Below are 25,903 nucleotides of genomic sequence, written 5' to 3' on the forward strand. Positions count from 1 at the left end.
CAAAGGAAATGAATGGATTTTTGAGACACAAATACACAAACTTCATAAGGAATAAAATGTAAAAAAAACATAAAGATAAAAGGTGGTAGTGATCTCATTTTCATCTAGGTATAGACTTGGTACACTGAAAAATACTCTGGTGAAAGAACTAAAAGAGAGTTCCATTGGGCCATGTGTGTCACGCAATAATCAGAGCCTAGGGATATTCTCGCAGTGCTAATGCTGAAGTTAATGAGCATCTGACTCCTCATTGCAAGGCATCCCAGCTGAACCCCTCAAACATCTCCAAATAATGTTTCTACTACTTTAAAAAAGGTGATTGTTTCTTTAAAAGAGTAAGAAACTGTGCTTTGTTTGGCTAAAAAGGTGCAATCTGTTACCCACACAACAATATTCAATCACTCTGAGGCACCTTCAGCCATTACTGCTGCTGTAAAGGGTGCAGCGGCTCTTGGTGTGATGTGATGCATCCTACGGCTCAGCTGATTTCACCTGCCCTGGCTCTCTGCCTGAGGCTCTCAGAGCTTCCTGCAATTTTTCCCTCATGGAATCTGGATGAAGCACTGGCTGCTTCCCTGCCCAGTGTGTCTGTGTGCATTGAGGATTTGATATGACCACTGCACCAGTCTCTCAGGATACCACCCTGGCATGTGACCATTTTTTCTCATTACAAATGCCCAACATCTATTTCTGGGAGGTGGTGGCACTAAATGCAAGTGAGATTTAGCTTTTTATTTCCCACTGTGCTACCTGATACATCTGGAGGCTCCAAGTCATTGGCATAAATGTTCTCACTGTACAAGCAAGATGATTTTCATTCATTCTCTACTGTCTGAGAATATTACTGTTAGAAACCTTATGTCTCAGCAATGCTGCATTGTATTTTGAGAGCTGAATATGACTATGTAGCCTTTTTGGTATGTTTCTAATTATGACATCAATCTTCATAAACTCATTAGATCTGAGATAAAGCCTATATCTTTGATACTTTACAACAGATATTCTGAATTTTTTTGCAAGAACCTGCAAGAAAATTCCATAAATATCTGATAGATAGGATAGACACATAAAACACGGTCTTATTTTTCTTTTTTCAATGAAAATGTAAGACTGGGAACTTAATTTCTTTTTTTTTTTTTTTTATGAAATACTCAGGCTTTCATAGTTGCACTGAAAAAGTCACTCTGATTTCCCACACTTGACATCACATATTTATGCAAGTTCTGTAGTTCTGTGGCAACTGTTGAACTTCAGCCATCTGGATTCATGTTCTAGCCTTGGGCATCCACAACCTAGCAATATTTAACACATCTCTCTCCATATAGAATTCATTTGGCATCTTCTGAATTGCTGTTTCAAGCAAAGGTCTAGTAGAACCAACAATCTGGTAGACTTCTAATACACCTTTACTCAAAACAGCAACTCAGAAGATGCCAAATAGAGGAAAGTCTGCTAAAGTTTTTTTCTTTCAGGTTATTTGTGTGTAAACTCTGTTTCAAATACTGACATATTCCACTTTTCAGCTACCTTGCTAGTACACAGATAAAATGGTGTGTGCTCTCTCTCTGAAAAGCCTAAATCAGCACATAGATATGAAGCTACTCTGACCTGTTCTGAAATCATTATCATAGTGGTCAAATAAAGGCAATCAAGTGCTACACTATCAAATGGATTGGCACTAAATGTTGTGGGGTTTGATGAATCTAGGAGAGAGTGGATCATTATATCACTTTGTGGCATGGTGCACGTCAAATGGCCACAAGGAAGTAACATGAGAGTTTAGAGTGCCTTAAATCTAAATATCCTATGGTGATAACCAATGCCTATCTTTAGGTCAGATTTTTGATGTAATATTTCGTTAGGCTGGATGATATTTTCTCATCTATTCTCTCTAGCACAGCAGGTGATTATGTCATACCACATATCTAGTTTATAGCTTTTCTGACAATTGCTATATGGAAGAGTGATAGTTATACCACGTTTTCCAGTATTTTTAAGTATATCACTGCAAGGACTTCACCTGTTTTATGATAATTTACACATGTTAGGCTTTAAATTTAAAATTCTGTTAATGCAATAATTGTACTTGTTTTTCAGTCTTCTGGTGAAGTGTCTAATGAAGAACACTCAAAGTGGTCTTTTGTATAACTCTTGTCATAAGAGAACAAAAAAAACCTCAGCAGCTCTGTGATAATTCAGATCCCCACCCTTTGAGTTCTTGTTTTCTCATACCATCACCAAGTAATCTATGGTTCTTTTGAATCTGTGTCTTCCACAGCAGGATCTTCATTTCTATGTAGCCAATATGCAAATAAGCACTTTCTTGTGCTTATTCTTCTCTCAATACTTCCTTTTTTTTTCTTTTTTTTTCTTTTTTTTTTTTTTCCCCAGAAGTGTTTCTCTGGAAAATTAACATAATGATCCTCACAGAATGGTTATGATCACTGTTAAAAAGTTCTTTAGCAATATGGGCCATTTTTTGTGATTTTTTAGTTTTCCTTCAAAGAACATAATCTCTGAGCTGACAGAAGTTTCTGAAAGATAGTCTACTATATTTAAGTTATCACCACTACGTTTGGTCCCCAGAAAAACTGCTCACAGTAAACATTAATTTCTCAGGATGAATTTAAGGGAGGGAGGGAATCTTGAGTCCATGGAGTGTTCTGGACAAGACAGGCATGTTCTTTATGTCAATCACAGGTATAGTTAACACAGAACCAAAGAATGTGCCATCTTATGGTGATTATGATTATGTTCAAAGCATGATTATGTTCAAAGATTTTTTTTTTCAGGAATTGGCTGACAGCAGTTTAGGATGGGTAGGTGGGTCCTGCTTGTAGCAACTCCAAACATAGTTTTCAGCCAGGGCATTAAATATAAAGGAATTGTATGAAATACATAGAATCATAGAATGTCTTAGGTTGGAAGGGACCCTAATGATCATTTAGTTCCAATCCTCCTTCCATGGGCAGCAACACCTTACATTAGACCAGGTTGCTCAGTGCCCCATCCAGCCTGGCCTTGAACACCTCCAGGCATCCCTGGAGACATCCACAGCTTCTCTGGGCAACCTGTTCCCGTGCCTTTCCACTCTCACATTAAAGAACTGATTTCTGATATCTAATATAAACCTCTTCTCTTTCAGTTTTAAACCATTCCCCCTTGTCCTGTCTTGTAAATGCTCTTGCAAGTAGTCTCTTTACATGTTTCTTGTAGGCTCCCTTCAGGGATTGGAAGGCCGCAATTTGATCAACCTGAATCTTCAAGGGTATTCAGGAAATGAATTTAATTGCAAATAAATTATTTAGAACAGGTTCTTCATTTGTTTGAAACATCATTCTCTGCTCCTCTTAACCTTCAAGCAAGGTATACCTGTTTCTTTGTAGAGACATTTGGACATTTTCTTTCAGCCTAGTCTAACATGCTTGTATATGTTTCTCATGACCTCTAGCAACCTTTCAAGTGTAGTAATGTCATCTATGCAATTCTGGAGCCCAGCCTGCCTCTTGAGAATCAAAAGTACTGTTTACAGAATACATACAAATACAGCATTTTTTACATTTATTGGATTACTCATTCTATAAGGTCTTTGTTTTCACATAAAATCCTTCAGAAATCTATGATCTTTAGAGTGAAATAAATTCAGGTATGCTGTCTCTACAGGACAGATATAGCAAATAAAGAGACACTATCACATAATGCTTCAATAGCCTGATTAGGTGTGCACATGTGGGATTTTGGGAGATTGCTTTGGGGCGTTTTTCACCAGTGTAACAAAATCATTAACACTGCATGACTACAACTATTCGTGTTCAAAACAGAACACATTCTCCTGGCCACATCACATATTTTAGATTGGGATCCATGATAATGGTAGAAGATAATGTCTATTCTTTCCCCAAAGGTTGCATTTCTCTTGTAGGATCATAATAATTTTCAGGTTTTGTGTAGATTTTCACCAACAGCATAGATTTCCTTGTATTTTAATAGTTTCCTAATCCTATAGCTTTACAAATGCCAAATCACTGCCAATTTCTGCAGCATCTGCTCTAAACGCCGAACTTTTCTAAATCCAGTCAAGTTGCAACTGTGACAACAGGTCTGATTCAAGCAGTAAATACTCCCTAATGCCTGGTGTTGCTGTAATCATGTCATATGCCGTGTTCTATGACCATTTTAGCTCTCAAGCTTGTATGGGAGAACCACCTTCTTTGCAACAGTTTCTCAGACCAGGTCTGTGCTCACAAAGCTTAAAGCATTCAGCTAAGGTGAGTCCTTTAGACAAGGGAGGGGGGCGGGGGGAAAGAACATCAATGAAACAATATTTAACAATTGCAAAGAGAGAGCAGAGTACATGCTGGTTTCTGCTGGAAGACAATGTAAAAGCAGCAACACTCATTCCTCAAAAAGTGCTTTTGCAAAGTAGCAGTTGCTTTCCAACACTGACCCAAGTGCTATAAACAGACTCTAGGCACAGGTTGGAGGTGCACAAGCAATACTGATGTGGGAGGCAGAGGGGTTTCTTCTTTATTACCAGTTGTCGCTGTCCCATGGAAAGGAGCCCCAGCCCGTGGCGAGCCGGGGGCTGCGGAGGGCAGGGAGCAGTATCCCAGCATGGCCCCAAGCCCGGGCACGCCGAGAGGCCCCGGGCCCGGGAATGCCCCGCTCCCGGGAATGCCCCGCTCCCGGGAATGCCCCGCTCCCGGCCGGCAGCGCAACCGAGCGGCGCCCTCTACTGCCCAGCGCCCAGACTGCAGCGCCGCCGCGGCGGCTCGGGCCTGAGCCATGGCCCGCGGCGTGGGCATAGGCCGTGCTTTCCTTTCAGCCCTACTTGTCCTACTTTTGTTTTTCTCCAGGTAGTCAGATTTTCTTGTGCATCAGAAAAGATATTCCTTCACCAGGTTTGGCATTGCTTTTCTTTTGATGAAGCCCAGGGTATGGTTTTGGGCTTCAAGTTTCATATTGAGCCGCTCATCTACCAGCAGCTCCCCAAGTCCATCTCCTCAGGGCTGCTATAAATCCATTCTCTGCACAGCTTCTGTTTGTGCTTGGGATTGCCCCAACTCAAGTGCAGGACCTTGCACTTGGCCTGCTTGAATTCATGAGGTTCACCGGACCCTCCTCTCAAGCCTGTCGAGGTCCCTCTGGATGGCATCCCTTCCCTTCAGCATGTCAATTGCACCACACAGCCAGGTGTTGTCAGGAAACTTGCTGAGAGTGCCTTCAATCCCACTGTCCTTGTCACCAACAAAAATGTGAAACAGCGCTGGTCTCAATACCAATCCCTGAGAACACCACTTGTCACTGGACTCCCCTTGGACATTGAGCCATTGAGTGCAACCCTTTGAGTATAATAATTCAGACAATTCTTTATTCACTGAGTAGCCTATCCATCAAATCCATGTCTGTCCAGTTTAGAAACAAGAATGTCATCCAAGACAGTGTCAAGTGCTTTGCACAAGTCCACGTAGATCATGTTGGTTGCTCTTCCCTTGTCCACCAGTGTTCTAATTCCATCATAAAAGGTCAACACATTTGTCAGTCACAATGCCCTTAGCAAAGCCACATTGACTGCCACCATTCATCTCCTTATTTAACATGTGCCTTGGCATAATTTTCAGGAGGATATGCTCTGTGATCTTGCTGAGCACAGAGGTAAGACTGACTTTTTAAAATATTACATCCAGATCTAGTTCTAATTCAAGACATCATATCACAGAGTAAAAGGAAGCCATCAATGCTTTATGACAGGAAGGATGATTCTGTGAGTGCTGGATGCCTCAGTTTTTGAAGGGAGGACATACAGGAGGAATGGTACATGAGATATGTTTAGCCATCTACAAAAGAGCAATGTACATTACAAGCTGGGATTTTTGTGTGTGTTTTGTTTATTTATGCAGTTCCCCTGGACTTCCTTACTTCCCTTTTTTAAAATGGCTGTTATGTTTCCCTTTCTTTAATCAGTGACATCCTCACCAGACTGACACAACTTTTCTAGTATGATGGATGGTGATTTAAACACTTTATCTGCCAGTTCCCTCAGGACCCAGCAATAGAACTCATCAGATCCCATGGATTTGTGCACTTTCAGGTTCCTTAAATGATCTTGAACCCCTTTTTCTTAAAGTATCTCTCTTCAGAAGACTTTTCTGAAGCCCAGTCTTGAGACTTTCATTCTGCAAGAATGATTTCACAAACCATATTATTTTGATTTAAAATCTCTAAAGGCATAATAGGCCTTAATTTTTCAAATAAGTTAATTATTCTTTTTTTCCTCAAGAATGAAGTTTAAAAGGAAAAAGGACATGCATTAAACAAGACTTATGATTAGAATTTTAAATGCAATTTTGTTAACAAAAAGTAAATAAATAAAACACACACAAAAATCCCAGCTTGTATTGTACATGGCTCTTTTGTAGACGGCTAAATATATCTTGTCTACCATTCCTCCTGTATGTCCTCCCTTCAAAAACTGAGGCATCCAGCACTCACAGAATCATCCTTCCTGTCATAAAGCATTGATGGTTTCCTTTTACTCTATGAAAGTAGAGTAAAAAAAGTACAAAAGTACAAAAAGCAGCTAATATAATGAAGATCCTCATAGTGAAAGATAGTTACAATAGTTCCTTAAATTTACCCTTTTTTTGTATTTCATTTTTCCTGCACTCACATTCTTTTCTGTTTTATTTCATGTATGTACTTCAACTTTTTGAGCTCTTCAGGCACTGAAATACAAGAAGAGATTAAAATTATTTAAGATTCAGCCATTAACCATACAGTAAGGTTTCACAGGTTCTTGTCCTAGAAATGAAATGTTAGCTGTCTCTTGTCAGTTAGTCTTTGATGTTTTACACACATACACAGAATAATAAAGATGTATTGATTGACTTCTGTAGAGGTTAACCTTAAGATTTGTTACACTGAGCAGTGAGCACTGACTTAGTCAAGCAAAGGAAGGTAAATCAATCTGTTATTTTCATCAAAATACCAATACATTTCTACATAGGCATAGAATTTACTTATAAACATATTTGGAGCTCAGCTTTGTAATTACTGAAAATCAAGATATGAGACTATAACATATTCTTCTAATGGTTTAAATAAAGGAAAAAATAATTCTCATGCACTAGTGAATGACTTGACAATAATGAATTCTGTCTCAGGGAAACTGAGCATTTTTGTGTAATGGTTGCCCAAAAATATAGCTTTATGTCCATTGGAAGAGAAAAAGGTGAAGCTTATCACAATAATTTATAGCCTTTATATGCTCTTATGTTTTCTACTGAGGCATAAGGTTAGTCAGAAACTGACAAACAAGAAATATCTACATTAAATGACAACAGGCATAGTCTTTTAAAAAAATCTTATTTAAAAAAATCATGTATCTGGGTAAGAAGTAAGTTAAACATTCTAAAACTCATTCTATGTCTAATAATTAAAACAAAAACAAAATACAAATTGGGTTTCTCTGTACTTAGGATCATTCACCTCATATTTGCTTCAATCAGTTCATTTCATTTATAAAAGCAATTTTTTGCAACAAAGCCGATGGAATTGGAAGAAATATAAAAGTTCTGATCATCTTTAGAAATATTAAACTTCATTTCTATATATATGAGAAAGTTTTAGCATTTTAATAAAATTCAAAATCAGCACTAGAATTCCTTATATCTCTGTTTTACCAAGCCTTTCTTCTCCAAGAGTTATAATGGAGTCACAAGGAGTTGTTAAAAATTCTACCAGCACAAGTCTGTAGTGGTTAGGCCCCTAGGTTAAGATCCTAGCTTAGAAACTCCCAACTCAGGGCAGAACTCCAATCAATTCTCCCATCTTCTTGGTGAGCATGCCATAATCATGAAACAAATGGCCGCAACAGCAGCTGGTATAGGTATGTCTGCACCGAAAAAATAATTGGGAATTGTCTAGAGAGGCAAGTGGAGAGTACATCCATCACCTCCAGATACAAAATTTGCACTTGAGGAGTCTAGCGATCGATAAACTCTTTGAACACACCTCTCCTCTGAATCATCCTTGCATCAGAGAATTTCTCCTTGGTCTCATTGTAGTTGAGATCTCTCCCAATTACCTACCACCATGTAGTGAGGACATACCTTTCTGTCTTCCCCACTCAAAATCACAGCCTGCAAAACGATAAAATTTGAGTGAGTGGAACTTCTTTTTGAGGGCAGAATTGTCCTTTTGTACTTTCCTCTCACTTTTTATAATGTCATTAAGGGAAGTATAAGTCCTGCTTAAATGTAAACTTCAAACCGCACCAAGGCTTGAATATTTCAAAATCTCTTGTGCTTCAGTTTTTAGAGCAGAGAGATGCCAAAGTATAGACTGGACTCTGAAAATCCTTACACCACTTTCTGGAGTATGCAGATATGCCTGTTTGCGACAGACTTAATAATACAATATTTTACCAATGTTTTTTCATTTCCCAATATTGCTGAAGAATAGGCCAGAAGACTAAAGAGGAAAAAAACTTAAACTAAAACACATGAAGGCTGTTACTTGTTTCTTTTATTTGACCATCTACTTAAAATCAAAGAAGTGGGGACCTAATTAATTTTCTTCTTTCAACAGAAAAGAGAGATTGAATAAGAGAAGGAAAACATCGGTGTTCTTTCCTTTTGAGTAGAGCTTTTTCTACCTTTTTATTTTTTTCAACAGAGCTCCTGATAGGGTCTTCAACTCTCAATGCCTTGGCACAATCAGGATTTTATCAGGAAATTATTATCTGTCCTTTTGGACTATGGCTACATATTTTGTTTTCTCTGGACTTGCTGACTTAAGGGGTAACCAGAAAAAAATTTCATCCTCTGAAAGTTTCTTAATTTTAAGTTTCCCATCCTACATGTACCTTGAAAACTGAAACCTCTAACTTACAAAAATCAATTGAGATTACATGAATTAAAATAATTTTTGTCTTATTTTTACATCCACCTGGAAATGCTTAATCATTTTAATAGTGAATTAATGCAAATTTCTCAAAAATGATAATTTTTGAAAAAAGAGGTTTTTTCTTCTTTTTAATATTAATACTTTTGATAGATTCTAAAATGGATTCAATTTATATTCATGCTAACAAAAATATGGTGACTGTTTTGACAAGATAACATTTCTAAAATGGAGGAAAAATTAAAGCAAACATTAGGAGAAACACAAATGGTCTCTTGAGCAAAGGTACAATATGCCAGTTTGGTGGTGTGATGGGGCTTCTGTTGTCAGAGAAAGGTTAGAAGAATGAGGGGTGGTATGAAGACAGATAACATTTGGTTGGATAGGTAATACTGCTCCCAAGAAATCGTATAAAGCTGTAGATGGCCAAAAAATATTTACGAGTTCATGTTGTTTCCCAACTTCACTACATTGTTCTGCACTTGCCAAGATTTTTTTTTCTCTTTTTTTTTGCATTTCCAGCCTTTTATTTCTCTCCCTATATCTTCTTTCTTGTTCCCTTTCACTTCTGTCCACCTATTCTAGTTATTCTTGTTGTGGCTCTTAGTCTCCATTTATTCATCCACACTCCAATTTCCAATACAGTACTTCATGAATTTCATTTTTAACAATATTTTAAAAAGTCACAGCATCCACCCAGTGGAAACATTTGTGCAAATACTACAAAGGTAGCTCCAAAAAAAATTTCAAAAATCAAAGAAAAATTCCAAAAGGAGATTCATTTGAAATTTTATTTCTTGAGGGTCTTACTCATGTGTATTGAAGGCTTTGAAGTTTCAACATTATTTGTTGTAGTACCATAGCTAGTGGGTGCAAGTATTCAGTTGGGTCCCAAGGAGAAAAGATTAACTTTTTCAACCTGAGCCTTAAACCCACCTGTGACTTACATTATCCTACAGAAAAAAAAAGAAAAAGAAAAAAAAAAAAAAAGTGTGTGATGTCATTACTTTGGAAGTGCTAAATGCTTTCTGGTGAAGCTGTGGGCAGAGAGAAATTGCCTATTATTACTTGTTCTTAGAGCCTGAGCTCTTAGAACTACCTTCTAGTACTCAGAAAAAACATTCTACATATATGCAGTGTATATATATATATATATATATATATATATATATGTGTGTGTGTGTGTGTGTGTGTGTGTGTGTGTATTTCTTTTTAATACATATATTAACACAAACATACTTAATCATGAACTCATGCATAGACTGTGTCTTTAGGATTGTTTGTAAGTGTTTTACTATTGCTGAGATGGCAAAAATACTTCAGCATTTTAACAAAACCACTGTTTAAATACATTTATAATTAGTTCCTAGCTATGAATATCTAGAACGTGTGTCCAGTATTTATTAAAGACATAGCATAATGTAATGACCTTACTGATAGACCTAAATATCAGAGTAAAAAAAAAGTGTTGTCTCTGCATCCATCCTATGTACATTAAATGTAATGTTTTTTCTGAGATTTTGGTTAGATCTTGTGAGACCTTCAAGAAACAGTCAATGTAAGCTGCAGTTCCTGAACGTGTTTTAAGATTTCACTGTCTGCAAGTGCCCCTCTGCGCTTGCTTCTCCTTTCCTCTTCCTCCACCCCACTTTCCTTATGTCTCAGTAAAAGTGTACTTCAGCCTTCACTGGCCATAAACAGATAAAATTGACATGTGGTCCATGGTATTTTAGGGCCTGCAAGCTGTGGTGAATATTCAGCTTTTTTTTTTTTTTGCTTTTAGCTTCTAAAAGAGTTGTTTTTCTATGTCTCCATGGCCATCTTGCTATCATTCATGCAAAGCAAGAAAGACAGGGAAGATCCTAACATCCAGGATTTTCTTCTCTTCTTTGACAGGCAGTAATGCTGTTCCTAAGTGCTGCCACTATTCACCCATGGAAAGGAATCTTTTCCGACCTGCATAACTGTCAAAAATGGACACATATGAATGAGCTCTGTATAGGCTGAGAACTGCAATATCAAAGCAGCATTATTTACACACCCTACCAGAAAACACTGGTCCTGGGCTACCCTTGCCCTTGTCTCCTGCTTAATTTAACCCCAGGCCACACAGCATGGCTTACTAATTGTGGAATGCTGTTTTGAATACAAGGTTCAAATAGCAAATTTAAGCTGCAGATTTAATCTTCCAAGAACTGTTGAGATGTATGTAATTTTCTTCCACAAAAGCTGAACAAAGAGAGGGTATAACATTATGATTGTGTAAATCTTCTTTCAACACCACCATTGTACAAAGTGTAGACTCAGTGATTGAATAGCAACAAACAAAAGTCTCTCTTCAATTAAACTTCTGTGACTCACACACAGAAGGCTTCATCTAACATATCTACTATAATTAGATTCCTCCTTTAAGGTAAAGTGCATTTGTTTTAAAACATGTTTGCAATAATGCCTGAAAAAAACAACATGATAAAGATCAGATATCTGTTTTGTTCTGATTCAGTCCTTTAAAGAAAACTCAGAATTTTACACTGGAGTGGTTTAAATGTAGCTGTAAAATTATACAAAGAAAAAAAAATCTAATAAAAATTGCATGGATTTTTTCTGGTATCATATGAATATCCATCACAATTCAGCACCTATAATCAATTGATATACAGTAGGTAAATGACAGTTCATAAGTTAAAAAGTATTTCAACAGCAGTAGCTAGGGGGGAAAAGTCAGTATATTTCTACTTTCTGCAATTGCACAAATTTAGTGGAAGACTAAAATAGCTTTCAGATGAGAAGTAGACATATTTTATAGTAAGAAAATGAGTAAAATATTCATTGTGCAGCAACATTCAAAAGTAGTAGGTCATCAGCATTCATTGTTCACTACTAAATATAATAAATATATCTATTCTGTGACAGAAACACTAACCTGTTGCATAAAAAACATAGTGTGGGATGTTATCTTTGAGGCCTTAATGTACCACATTCTTTCACATATTGGCATGCAAATCTTCACAGGGGCAGTCCAGAACTTCTCCAGTTTTAAGAGCTATTCTGTTAAAATTGAGTAGATGAGACAGATTTTCCCTCACATGAAGAGATGAGGGAGCAAAGTGATGTGTGCTCTCCATAAATCAGGAGAAGTACTTTTATACCTGTACCATATTCTGTAAACTTTTCCTTCATCCATTGTTCCAAACAGCCCCAAGAGTCTCAACGGAAGACTGAGGATATGGCCAAATAGATTTGTGTAACTCTTGTGTTTTTGTGGCAGTGCTGCAAGATTTATACCCATGGACTGAAAAGATAGAGAACAGGCTGACCTCAAACATATGCAAATAAAAATTGAATCATCTGGTGTATTTTTGATATATATATGTGGTAGTGAGGAAGTTTGGGCCTGTATAACAAAATGAAGCTAATGTTGAATGGATACTAATGCTTCCCTTTATTTTATTGCATTTTATTTTTTTAATTAATTAGTATGGTTTGGGGATAGTTGGGGTGAGGCTAGATTGACAGCTGGACTACAGGATCTTGGAGGTCCCTTCCAGCCTTGATGTTTCAATGAGTCTATGGTTCAAAGTTGCTGTGAATGATATTTACATATTTTAAAAGTGAAGCTGGAAAGATGATGGCTTTGTTTTCAGTTTGATGCCTGAACTTGAGGTTGTAAGAGGAGTAGAGATCAGGGTTTTTTTAAGGCAGAAGTATTGGATTCTGGCCTCCATAAGAAGGCCTTTGTCTCCTAGGTGAAAAAACAATGACTCAAAGCTCCTCCCAGCTTGCTTCTTTCCAAGAAACAGAGAGGGGACTTTCCTGTCTCCAATGCTGAAATACTAGCCTAATATTGCAGCATATCCTAAGGCACAGTGGGGCATAAAAATCCTCCTATTGCCATGGATGGTGAAAGATCTGAGAAGAATCAGATGGTGGAGATCTTGTCTCATAACTGTGGCAAGGAAAACCCCATTTCTTTTCTTGATTTTAGCTGGTTTTATTGAATTGTAGGTGCCAAAATATTTTCAGGGTTCTGCAGGTGTAACTGGTCTGCTTTCTCCATTGCCAGTGCCACTCAGCTCCCTTTTAGCCTTTCCAGTCTTCTCTACAACCAGGTGTGGGACCCACCTGGGAATACACACATTAATTTGTCTTGTTCCTCCCTCTGTGGAAAAGATTGAGCTAAATATAACCTTTTCCATCTACAACTCAACATTGCTATTATATATGACAATTTTCATACAAGAGAATAAAATACTGTGTCTCCAAAGGTTATCTCTTTTGTTCTGCATAGAGGGACTACACAATAAAAACAGTTTTCTTTTCAAAGGAGACCACACAGGTGTCCCTCATGCTTGTTTTACTTTTTTGGTCACATAGTCACTGTCACCATAGGTGGCACAAATGAGTTCTCTTTTACTTCACACTGGCTGCTTTTGGAATCTGTCTGTGAGTGTCTTCTGCAGTACTTAAATGATTCTGTCTTTCCAGAAGCTCTTTTCAAGCCCTGTTCCCCCTTACTGATTTATACGTCATGCTCTGATGCACAGAACTCCAAATGAAATGGAGTTCAACCAGTAGCTGATCAAGGTGTGCTACAGCTAGACAATAAGCATTTTATTATTTAGTTATTTATTTGCTCTTCTTTTATTTGTGAAAGGGTATGTTAGAATAAAAGCCGTAGGAATAAGTGTGCAATTGTTATGTCAGTAAGTTTCAGGTTAATGTTTTCCTTTTCCCTGTATCATTGTAAAATGTCTACTGTTCCCATTCTATTGCTGTTTGTAAAGCTTCTGGCAGCCCTAGCTCTGTACTTAAAATAGAATAAATTATTTATTTTTAAAATTCATTTTCTTCTCTCATCTCTGAAAAGGAAAAAAGAATTAAAGACCTTTCTTATTTAAAGTCTTATTGAGATAAAATTATACAGTTTACTCCAATGAGGGAACGTATTCTGTAGAAGAAAATTGAAAGCAATTGGTGCTATTTTATTTACAGAGTTCCACCAACATTATTCCTCTTAGTCCTTGAGGAAGTAATATACTCTCACCCTTAAAACGCTGTAAGTAGTCGATAATCCATTATTACAGTAAGCCGTACACTCTCACAGTAATTATCTAATAACCCCTTATAAAAGACCGTAGCTTCCTAATCTGTTTATAATTATCATTTCAATGATCCTGTGCATTAATGTCTGACCTTCAGCAACTCTGACCTGATCTTAATTAGCTGTAATATCAAATCATCACTATATAAGAAACTAGCCATGACCAAATGAATGAACCCCAGGTACAGCTAATTTCTGGAGCAATTATCTTTTCATGTAGGGAGATTTAAATGATTATCTGCACAATTTCACACAGTTTTATGTAATTCTGCGACATTATAAATTCTGTTTTAAATCATATTTCAAAGGCATGGCTGTGCAGACTGAGTTCATATAGTATACTAAGCTATCAGAACTGTATATCATACTACCAGTGTATAGGAGTAGATGATTTTTTTCTGTCATTATTTTCAATTATGCAAAGTATATTTCACAAAGTGATAAATTGTAGCTGAAATATATAAATACGTGCCAAGGTAGTCTAGGGGCTAGTGACATCCAGTATAAATTGTATGTCATTTTGAAGTAATGTTACATTATATTAAAATACTGTAAGTAATTGATAATACCATATGTGTTAAAGCAAGATTAGAAAATTCTAAAATGTATATTGGTAATATACATGCGGTATTTACAATGCATTTGAAGCTGAGTATCATTTATCACATTTTAAAAGCTACTGTATAAAAAATGAGAATACCACAGAAAATACTTGAAGCTGCTGTTTTACACACAATTATGCAGTACTAAGGGCATAGGACTATTTAATGTGTTATTAAAATACCCAGGCTTCTGATTTATAGTTTAATCTGACTGGAACATAACACAAACCTTCATGCCACCCCAGCTATTTACCTCTCGCTTTTCTACTTACACAAACACACACACACCAGTAGGAAAATTCAGCCTTACAGGTAAACCAAGTAATTTAGGACTCGGAAGACAGTTCTGCAAGCAGTACAAGGATATACCACATTAGTGCCTTTTTGAAGAATACAACCCTGTAAAAACCCAGTAAGTATTTGTTCTAGGTTTTTTAGGGACACATTTTTTGCTCAGTTTGGAGAGAAGAAAAGAAAGGACATTTTATTTCAAAAATTGCAAGCCACTTGGATGAAGGATTTCAACAATTGTATTATTTGCTGCCCTTTCCTAACAAAATTTATCAAAGTTAACCATGGAACCTTCTTTCTCAGAGCTCTTTCAAATGCTAACATTTCGTACCTATAAGCCAAAACATTTGTCCTACAGCCATCAGATGAAGATAGCAGCCTGATGAGGGTGATTGATGTGAAAGGTAATTTGAATGGAAGATGTTGTGTACATCCTCTTAGTGATGCCACAATGACAGCTCAGACAACCTTTCTGTGATATATCACCCAGGAAAATGGAAAAGAGTAAATTTAACAAGTGGCATTGCCTTCGTATCAAATATTTTCTTTTCTTCTAATTTAGCAACTTCATTCTATATTGTGTCTAGTTTTTTATAAATATCAAAGATAGTGAGCAGATATCTTGTTCTTACCTTTTATTTAAGTCAAACCTTCAGAAAGTGATCTATAAATCAGATAATTAACTTCCACAAGCTAAATGAACTAAGAAAATAATTCTTAGAAATTATCAAAAGGTGGCGGCAAGGAAATCATAGCCTTTTTCTGATCAAATGGAACCATCTGTTATCCTCTACAGGACCATTTCTTTTCTTTTTCACTTCCTTTCCATATACACATATTTTAACTCCTCCTAATATACTTAAAATCAACCATGCACTTTATGGCAATTCCTGGCAATTTTCTCCTTTACACTTCCAGCATAATATCTGTAGAGGAAAAAATTGTCTGTGCTTATATCAAACACTGAATAGTTTAAATCATTATATAAACTTCAGCCATTTTATGGGTTGAGGTTTTGAAAAAGCACAATGAATTATTTTTATAGAAAATTAAGTATTCACTTTAAAATTGATGCCATATATATCTTCTTGAAATATTACCATCTTGCTCTAAAATTCTTTTCTGTTTTAGATCTTCTGTCCTGCATTTCATTTTCATATCTTACAGTTGAGAGCACACATGGACACTTCAGGAGGATTAAAATCAAAATCAAATTCTCTTTTCTTCAAAAGGAAATAAGTCTACATTTTAATCAAAGACATTTTAGTAGAATACAGATTTCCTTCTTTTTCAGCTTAGATAATTTTAGTGTGAAATCTTAGTTTTTACCCCCGTACATTTCACTTTAAAAAGTAATTTATTAAAAGCTTATATGAATTTTATGACATTTACTCATGGATTTTAGAAGACAGAATGTGAGCAAGTGCACAATCTAATCGGCAAGAGCTGAAAACATCAAACTTGTGTAGGAGAAAAAGACATTCAGGCTTTTCTGTATGGATTACATTTACTTTGGAAGAGAAGTAAGCACCTGGAAACTCGACTTTCTTCTGCAAACCCACACACATAGAGACAAGCCTTTCATCTCCTTCTTCTGGAGAACATCAAGCCAGAGGAAGCTAGGTTTTGGGTCTTAATTGCAATTACAGTATTTCTCAAGTCTGATATATCTCACATGAAGCCCACTGCTACACATTATAAAATCTTCTGGCATATTAATCTAAGTATTTATTAATCTGTTTGTCAGAAAACTAGTATGTGAGAGAGGATGATAAAGAAGTATTGTTAGAGGTGAACAAATAAATAGAAATAAGCTGGAAAATAATGAGACACATCTTGTGTAGATAAAAAAAACTCATTGGTTCTTAGATTTACTTAGCTTGGAAGAAGTTTGAAAGAGGAATCACACATTTTTCCCTGTTTACTCAGTGCCTGGTATAACAGAAATTCAGACAGTGATGACAGGTCACAAAGTCTACTTAGAAATACAAAACATCCAATTTGCATTACAAATGAGTGATATAATGGGTTAAAGAAACTGATCTTTGATTTCAGCAAAATGCTAAGGACCTAGTAATGATGACCTGTAGGTTTGTACAAGGCAAAATCATTTGGGAGTGTCTAGAAAATATACATAGAAGGGAATGAACTTAGTTATGACAAAAATTTCTCTCATGAAATTATGTTTTTGGGAGTTGATGAAGAGTGGGTCCATAGGCAACATTTGCCATAGCTCATGCTTAACAATGGCAAATCTGCCTCAATTAATATAAATGTTTCCTCGAATATTGAATACATGGTCTGTGTACTGGACACATGCTTGGTACTAGAGAAAAGGTTTTCATAGCAGCTTCAGGCAGTACCTTGAACAGTGGGGTTTATTCCCTTTTAGAAGTTTGTTTTGGTTTTTTTTGAGTGAAACAATGCTGAAGGTATATATTTGCTTTTAGGCATAGAAAGGAAACAGACATCTGAGAGTTTTACTGGGTTTGTATTGCTACTTTTGCTTTTGTTTTTTAAATTACTTAACAAGGTCTGTCATACCTCAGAATTTTAAACTCAGGTGAGCTTGTTTCAAAATTGTGGAAAACAGTTTTTGAAACATCTTAACATTGTTTTTAGGTATTTCCCCAAAGGCTTCAGCCTTCCTTTTGAATTGAGGTTTTACTGAGATGAAAAGAAATTCTCTCTCATTGATCCCCATAGGAAAGGCATTTGTCTTTGAACTCTATTTTTAGACATGTTTTCACACATGTTTACACTTGGGGGGATATGGATAAATGTAGTTTTGTTTAAAATTAATATATTTTTGTTTACTTTATAGGCAGGTAGAGTTCAGATTTTGTACATGAACTCAGCTATCATACACACCTCCTGAGAGCCAATGTTTCCTTTGAAGAATTTCTTTTTTACCTGCATGCTCCACCCTGTTGGGCTAAGTGTGGCAGATAGAGAAGAAAGTTTTCCATATCTTATCATTACACCTCAAAAGTATCATTCAAAATAAGGGTCCTGAAATTACTATGAGCTGTGCTAAATTCAATTTTTCATTCATTTTACATCTGTCAACCACTAACTTAGTAGAATGACCCTTGGACTTTTACAATGGCACAATGTTAAAGATTTTGACCAACTTCTATGAATCATCTTCACAGATTTAAGATTCAGTGTAAGTTTTTATCCAATTCTTCTGAAAGCTCATTAGCTGCATACCATATCTACTGTTTGAATTAAAAGGGCTATACCATGTTGTGACCCCTGTTTCATACTGCTCTGATAGAGAAGTGAACCAGGTTATAAATTTTTAAGCTTTACTTGTTGAACAGCAGGACTGAACTTTCATACCTAAGACTTATAGGTAAAGGAAAGGCAAAGTTTATCATGTAAGATCTTAACATGCCAGGAATACCAGCAATTTCCTCAGTGGAATCCTTTTACTTGTGATAGGAGGTCTTTCCTGGGAGGTAGTTACCTTCATGTGCACAGCCTGCAGTTAGATTCCTCATAATTTCAGGGTACATTTACATGGAAAACTTCTTTTGTAATATGCTACAGGTGTGAATTCAATGCATCCTTTCTAGTAGAAGTAATTTACCATGTCAGCAATATTAACACACTGTGAGATGAAAGTAATCAAAGGGATCCTTGCAGACTGTGAGATCCACATGGAAGTCATCTACTGTGTGATTCAGATGCCTTTTACTGTGTACAAATGAGCCTTCATAGCACACAGCTTTCATACACTAACAGCAAGTATTTTTTGTAGCCTCTGCCATTAAGTTTATATACATAAACACACAGAATCCCACTGTTTTGTGATAAAGGCCAGAATGTCTTAAGTGAATTAATAAACCATGTGTAAATTAATCTAGGAAAGTAGCTGCACTCAATCCTGGCTTTCACTGAAAAATTATTCCTCTTAGTAAAGGAAGGAGAGAGGAAATGATTTTTAGGTCATCAAGCTCATTTCTCCTCCACTGGTTACTCTAGGGTTATTAAAATACTTCCTACTATTTCCTAATCTTGTTCATGGCCCTGCAGTCCTTTGACCACAACTTTATTTAGGCCTATGTAATTCATCACTCTTTGTCTTTTTTGTAGTCTGTCTTTTCTTCCATTCTTCTGCTGCACCTATGGATAGCAATAGTACATTTTATATCCTCTTAACCCTTATTTTGTCAAGGCAAGAAGCCCCATTTTTTTAACTCTTCATCAGTTGTGCTTTCCATTCTCCCAATTACTGTAGCAGTCTTCTGTATTTTATTGTTGTAATTCATTTTCAAAATGGAGACTTGGTATAATATATTGTATCCAGCAATAGCTTGTCTGATACATCAAAAGATTATATTTGTACAGAAAAAAAAAATCAATAGCTCTAATTTCAAATGCTATCCCATTTCTGCTTTGTCTGTTTCTGAGATCATCTGATTATTTTTAGAATATATTACATATGGCTTTTATTATAATTTCATTTTCTCTTTTGTGTTAAAACATTAATGTTAGTATGAAGATATTCTGTCCTATGCCTGATTCCTGGACACCTAGCAGCTTCTTTCCAGTTTCTAGTTCTACAAATTACTATCTCTGCTTTCATTAAAGTATTTACTGCACATCACAATAACAAAACCCCTCTCCTGTGCAGGATTGATTAAACATGTTTTTCAAGAATGTTTGTCAATATGCAAATTTAGGAACTTACTGACAAGACAGTTGGAAGTTAATAGAGTGATAGTATGTCAGATTCAGCTCAGATGTGTCTCATTGTAGTTAAATGCCAAATATATTCAAAATCAATTATCATTTTCACACTTTGTCTTACAGCAGGAAGGAATTAATAAAAACCTGAATCATGAGTCTTCCCAAATGCCAGGATAGAAAGCATAAAGAAAAAGTTCTCTAAATATGCAATAGGAACTGATAAAGTCAGTAGTGAAGCATCAGAAAGAGAAGTAAGGAGCAAGCCAGCCTTTGGTCTTCCACCAGAAAGAGACAGCTGGTAAAACAGAAGTGGATTATGTTTACTTACTGCAAACCATGAACCTAGTGGCTTTTTCAAAGATTTGTGTGGTCATCTGTTCTTTCAGGCATGCCAGGTGCACAGTCTACACTGCTGGTGTTTTTTGCCCCCTAACTATTTGGATTTATGGTACCTTCATTATTTCAAACTATGTTTTTGAGAAGCTGTTTTCAGATATTTTCACCTTAATTTCTTCTACTTTTGAGCTCCTGAATATTCTTGGCCTCCAAAACGTTTTCCCCTCCTTTCCACCTTCTTACGCTGTGGTTTCTGTTTACCTTGCAGGCAGCGCGTCTCCCATTCTGCTGCAGAATATCAACTGCCAGCTGATGGATAGTAGCTGCAATGTCGAGCTGTACTCACAGTGGTACCAAAGGGCACAAACATTACCAAATCACTGAATCAATGAAACAATTAGGTTGGGAAAGATCTCTGAGATCATTGAGTGTAACCAATGACCAGAGTTCACCATATCATCTAAACCATGTCAATAATTGCCATTCCCATTCTTTCCTAAAACACTTCCAGGGACAGTGACTCCACCTCTTCCCTGGGTATTCAATTCCCATTTCTAATCACTCTTCCTTTGAAGAAATTCTTTCTGATGTCCAACCTAAACCTCCTCTGGCACGGCTTAAGACTTTGTCCTCCCGTCCAGTTTTGTTACCTTGGGGAAGAGACCAACCCTCACCTGACTACACCCACATTTCAGGTCCTTGTAGAGAGCCACCCATGAACCTCCTCTACATAACCCCAGCTCCTTCAGCTGCTTCTCATTAGACTTCACCAGCTTCATTGCCCTCCTCTAGACTCACTACAGCACCTTATTATCCTTCCTGAATTGAGACGCCCAGAACTGGACACAGGACTCGAGGTGTAGCCTCACCAGCAGGCACAGTGCCGAGGAATGTAGTACAGTGTATTATAGTACAGTACTGGTATCTCTAGATAAAGGTATTCTCACAATTCACTCCAATCTGTGGAACTAAAGCTGCTGTAGGAACAACTGGAAATTTTACTGAAATTTTACTTTTTAAGGGTCCATGTGTCTCATTACAGGACATCCCAGACTCTCAACACAGCCCTCAAACACTATCACTGTGCATTAATAAACTAATCAACTGACCATGCCTTTGTGATGCTATAGTAAGAAAAAAAAATGAATTAATCATGCTTGAAATTCATTCGATAAAAATGGAAAACTGAAACTACCCATTTACATCAAGAATATTTTAAAATATTTATGTATTTGGGAAAGTACTTCCTCTCGTATTTTGTAGTTATTGAACTAAGGAATGAATGTATCTCCTCTACTGTTTATTAATTAAGAAATTATCATCTGTTTGGCCTGATAGCAGAGTTACTTCTAATATGAAATTGGAGAAGAGTCCTTTCCACACACCAACAGCACTTGTGCTGTAGATGGTATCTGGAAAGCATGACTATAAATGTCATTGGGAAGGGTTGATGGGAAGGATAGGAAGGGCAAACCTTAATGAAATTACCTCTTTTGTTTTTGTATTTGTACCTAACACAACTGGATTTGAAGTAAACTAGGAAAATATGTCCACATTGACTAGTGAATAATCATACCAAATTAAAATAGGACTTTGAAATACAAATTTTTCTGCATTTTGATTGAAACTCATAACTTCTGTAGAGGTATTTATTTGAGTAAATGAAGGACTAGGGAATCAAGTCAGAAGGAATTCTGTGGTTCATGTGAGCATTGAGGGGTTGTACAGTACATGAAATATTCTTTTTTGGTTTTGTTTTTAAAGCACTAAAACAAAAATAGGTCAGTAGTGTGGGAAATGCATTTTACAGGTGATGTGCACTGCACATATGGCTATACAATTTTTATGTGTCCACTATTTGCTTATTCTATATAATGAAACTCTGCTAAAGTCTCAGATTATCAAAATAGGAAAAACCTTTTGTATAATATGAAAAGTAAATTTCAATCCACATTGTTCCCTGTGCATTTCTTGTAAAGATTTCCAGTGGGGAATAAAAGCATGCAGGATCCTGTCAACACTGAGTGTTAACAATGACTCAAGAACTCAGTCTAACATTAATTAAAAAACAAAACAAGACAAAACAAACCTAGACTGATGAGATACCGAAGACATTGACAGCTATGGACGTGTCTCCTATGATCTTGGGTAGTTTAACGATACCAAAGTTAGAGGCATTTCTATTGACTCCCTAGAGGATTAAGCATGTTCTTCCAAGTGTTTGCTTAAGATGTATTTAATAAGTTACATTTCATTTTTTTAAGGTGTAGAAAATCAAATATGGATTTAAAGAAATCCATATTCATACAGATGCCAATCAGTTAACTTCTGTCTCCATAAAGCTGCATGGAAGATTTAAAATTATTCTCCAGAGAACTCCTTTTAAGTTAAATTCCATAGTCTCATATATGTGTTTTGTGACAGCTTCACATAGGCCCAGTCACTCGGTCTTTGCACAAAAATTAATACAATCTCTACTTTGTGCACATTCTTTACTGTTTATTTTTATTTTTAAGTCAGATTGAATGTAATATATTAAAAACACTTTAATCATTTAGTTATAAGAATTCACTCAATAGATTTTTTTCCTCTCTTTTTAATAGGACTTTCTGAACAGAGTTCTTTTGATCTCCTTGACTGCTTTCTATATTGTAAGTCTAATCCTATATTTAAACATTTTCCTACATTTCATCAAACACTCTGATTTAAATTTTCCTTAATCTAGCTAGTAATATTAATCTACTCCTTCACTCCATATTGTAGACCATGTAATTTCCTTTTAAAAATAAATAAAAATAAAAGTGGCTAATGAAAATGACTACTACAACATATTTGAAAATACTCTGCAATTTAGCATCACAAAAAGTGAACATTTAAGAATTCTAAATGCCACCCTAATTAAAGGAACCTTCCTTTTAAATGTGCTTTTTTTCACATGCATAAGAGGCCTTATTCAAATGAAGGGGAAGACCTTTCACATACATGAGGCTATAATAGAGAGCTTAGCATAACTTCTACCTGATTTTCAATGCAAATGGCAGAGGAGAAGTTAGTGTGTTGATGCAGATTATGGTTTATCCTTCTCACACACCACAGAATTCTTCACGGTCTGGAAATATTTTGCTTATCAGTGAGAAGCAATGATCAACACCTCACACCCCCAATCCCAGCGAGACTCAGAAAGTGAGATCATCAATATTCAGATACAGTCAGATTCTCACGGTTCCAGACTATTAATTTGCTCCTAAACTGAAGGTTTACTGTACAATTCGCAGTACAAACATTTTACTGCTACATATCAAATATCAAACAGAGTGATTAAAAGGCAATTTAACAATGTTAGGTTGCTGAGAAGTGGCAGACAATTGGTATTTAAATGCATTATATGCAGGGAGACTGCTCCTTTTACTCTTCATTGAAAAAAATTAGTATTGTAATTTTCACTTGTTCAAAAAGCAGAGTATAGGAAGAGATTTCTATGCCTGATATGGCAACTATTCTCAAATTAAACTTAACAATGCATATATTTTTCACAATCCTTTAGTCAGTTCCTGTATTTACTTTCTACAAAAGCTTGAAGTCACTGCTCATGTCCCACACAGTTTCTCCTTTCTGAGAGAACAGACACTATTTATGACATGACAGAGGAAAGAAATGAGCCAAGCACCACAGCCCAGAACCCAATTAATTAATGCACACACTAATTTAGATTAACATCTCTGACAGTGCAGGAGCAGTTCTACAGTTGAAGAGGGGAGGTACATGCTTAGTGTGCTGTTTTCATGAGGCTTTCTGACCATCTTGCTGGACTCATGTAGCTCTAGCCTGTCTTTAAAATAAGTGAAAAAGAAATAAAACAAACAAACAAACAAAATCCTCTTTATTCTTCTGGACACAAATTTGCCCCTTTCTGTTGATGTCAATCTTCTCTAGAAAAGCATGGTGGGTTTTCAGGTGGATCTTTGCTTAGGATGTCCCAGTGATGGTATTGCCATTATTAGCATTTATTCAAGTATTTCTTCCCCTGAGGGAAAAGTCTTAAGAAATTAATAATGGAAGTCACTCTTCAATAAATTTCTAACATGTTTCTGTTGTAGCTTTGTATGTAGTGGTGGGCTGATATAAGGGATATTTACCAAGTATTAATAAACCTGATAAACCTAGACGTCTTCTACTACTAACCTGCCACCAAGATCTTCCAGCTGGATAGCAAATCCTCTTTCAAGCTGTCACAGAAGACAAAACTGGGTCTTGGAAATAACTAGAGAAGAGGAGGACACCATTTTTCCAGCTCCTCCAGAATGCAAAAACAGCTTTTTTGTTTCCAAAATAAAATAAAAATATTGGAAATAAAATATTCCAAGAGCATCAGTACTTTTATCAAAACATGGAATTTGAAATTATTCAAAGCAGGACTTTATGTGTTCTGTTTGAAAAACAGAGATGTTGTTTAGTCAGTAATTTAAATGAGGAGAAAATTGTTTAGTCAACAGTTTTCAAGGTGGCTATGTTTCTGATATTCCAAAGGGTAGCTTAGAAAGGGCCCAGAAGAGCTCTAACTTGCAATTTGGTTTTGTTCAGTAAAGATCATGGAGACTTTGTTTTGCGTAACAGAGGTGTGAAGAAGTCAATTAATATATTTTTGCATCTCAGGTCCATAAGACACATGGTCTAGAGGGTCATGAAATGGTGTCCAGGAAAATATTGGTGGAGTGTGTTGAGTTTCCCCTCCATATGCCTAAACTTAACACTGTGGTACTTTCCTCTAAATAGAGACTTTGCTGCTGTGCTTTCTGTCTGTGAACTGCAGTGATACTGGATTGCTGTCCTCCCATGGAATGCCAGTTTATGCCCTAGCACCTTTTGGAAGTTAGAGTGGCTTCAGTTCCCTGCAATCTCCTTGGTGAAAAAAATTGTTTTACTGTAATCCAAGTGTCTTGATGCCTCTGGATTTCCAGACACCATTGAAATATTGGTGGCTTTTTTCTCCTATTTGTCCTGCTGTCTCTGAAGTTGCTGAGAGGAAAATTGTGCCAGTGATAAGCTCTTCTGACAATTCTGCTCTAGGTAACCTGTGATGTCTAAAAGGTGTTTATGGTATGGCCTCACATGGTTTTTATATGGTTCTGGAAAGACAATCTTCCTAAGACATAAAGTTTCTTCCAAACAAACTGAAGATAATTTGCCCACACAGCTGAAGAATGCAATTTCCTGGGAAATGTCTTGTTCATACAGCATACCTGTAAAGAGTTCAGTGGTTTTTCATGATGGTTAATTTTATTTGCACTGCCATATTTAACACTGTGAAAACACATCTGAAGTAGCAGATCTGTCTTCTATTTTATGTCTTACCATTGATAACTTTAATATAACTTCACAAATTTCCTAAATGCTAGATGAAGGTCAGTATAGGATGAAAATAAACTAACTGAAAGACAGCACTGAGGATGCCTTTTGATTGATTTAAATATCCGGAGAAATAGTTCTGGATATCAGAGAAGCAATCTCTGGATCAGCTGATTTAATTAGATTTTTAAATGGTTCTATGTATATTAAAACTGACAATGGCTCTTGAAAATCATTATTTATGTCCTTCTATAAATTCTTAGAAATGCATTGCGAAATACTCATGTCAAGTAATAGGGCAACATGGCTAAAATCAAAGTCTCTGCAGATTTCTCGCAGGAGAGGGAGGAGCAGAACATATCCTTTTAATTTTGCAACTTTCCTTATAAGCAATAGGCTTGTTTCCCGAAGAAGTGTTATCACTGATTCATGTATAACCAAGCATGCACTTAAAATAAGTGCTAAAATATTTCTATCTGAAATCATTAAGACAAGGTGCAAAGAGTCTTAAAAATGCACCATTTTTTAAAGACAGTTGAGACGATTTTCAGTGAGTATTAAAAATGTTGCACAAACCCAAGACTCAAACAATCATCCCCATTCTTTGCAAATGTAATTGATTCGT

The 25,903-nt window shown here is 36.3% G+C and overlaps 1 long non-coding RNA gene across 1 annotated transcript in view; it reads left to right on the forward strand.

The window, feature by feature from the left end:
- Nucleotides 1-24,289, forward strand: part of LOC137476544 (uncharacterized) — a 34,268-nt gene extending 9,979 nt beyond the window's left edge. Inside the window, exons 3-4 of the long non-coding RNA XR_011000409.1 lie at nt 22,536-22,583; nt 24,042-24,289. This is a non-coding gene — a long non-coding RNA (uncharacterized lncRNA). The remainder of the gene's footprint in view (nt 1-22,535; nt 22,584-24,041) is intronic.
- The last annotated feature ends 1,614 nt before the right edge of the window (nt 24,290-25,903 follow it).

Source organism: Anomalospiza imberbis, chromosome 1 (assembly GCF_031753505.1).
Source record: "Anomalospiza imberbis isolate Cuckoo-Finch-1a 21T00152 chromosome 1, ASM3175350v1, whole genome shotgun sequence".
In the NCBI taxonomy this organism is placed as follows: domain Eukaryota; kingdom Metazoa; phylum Chordata; class Aves; order Passeriformes; family Viduidae; genus Anomalospiza; species Anomalospiza imberbis.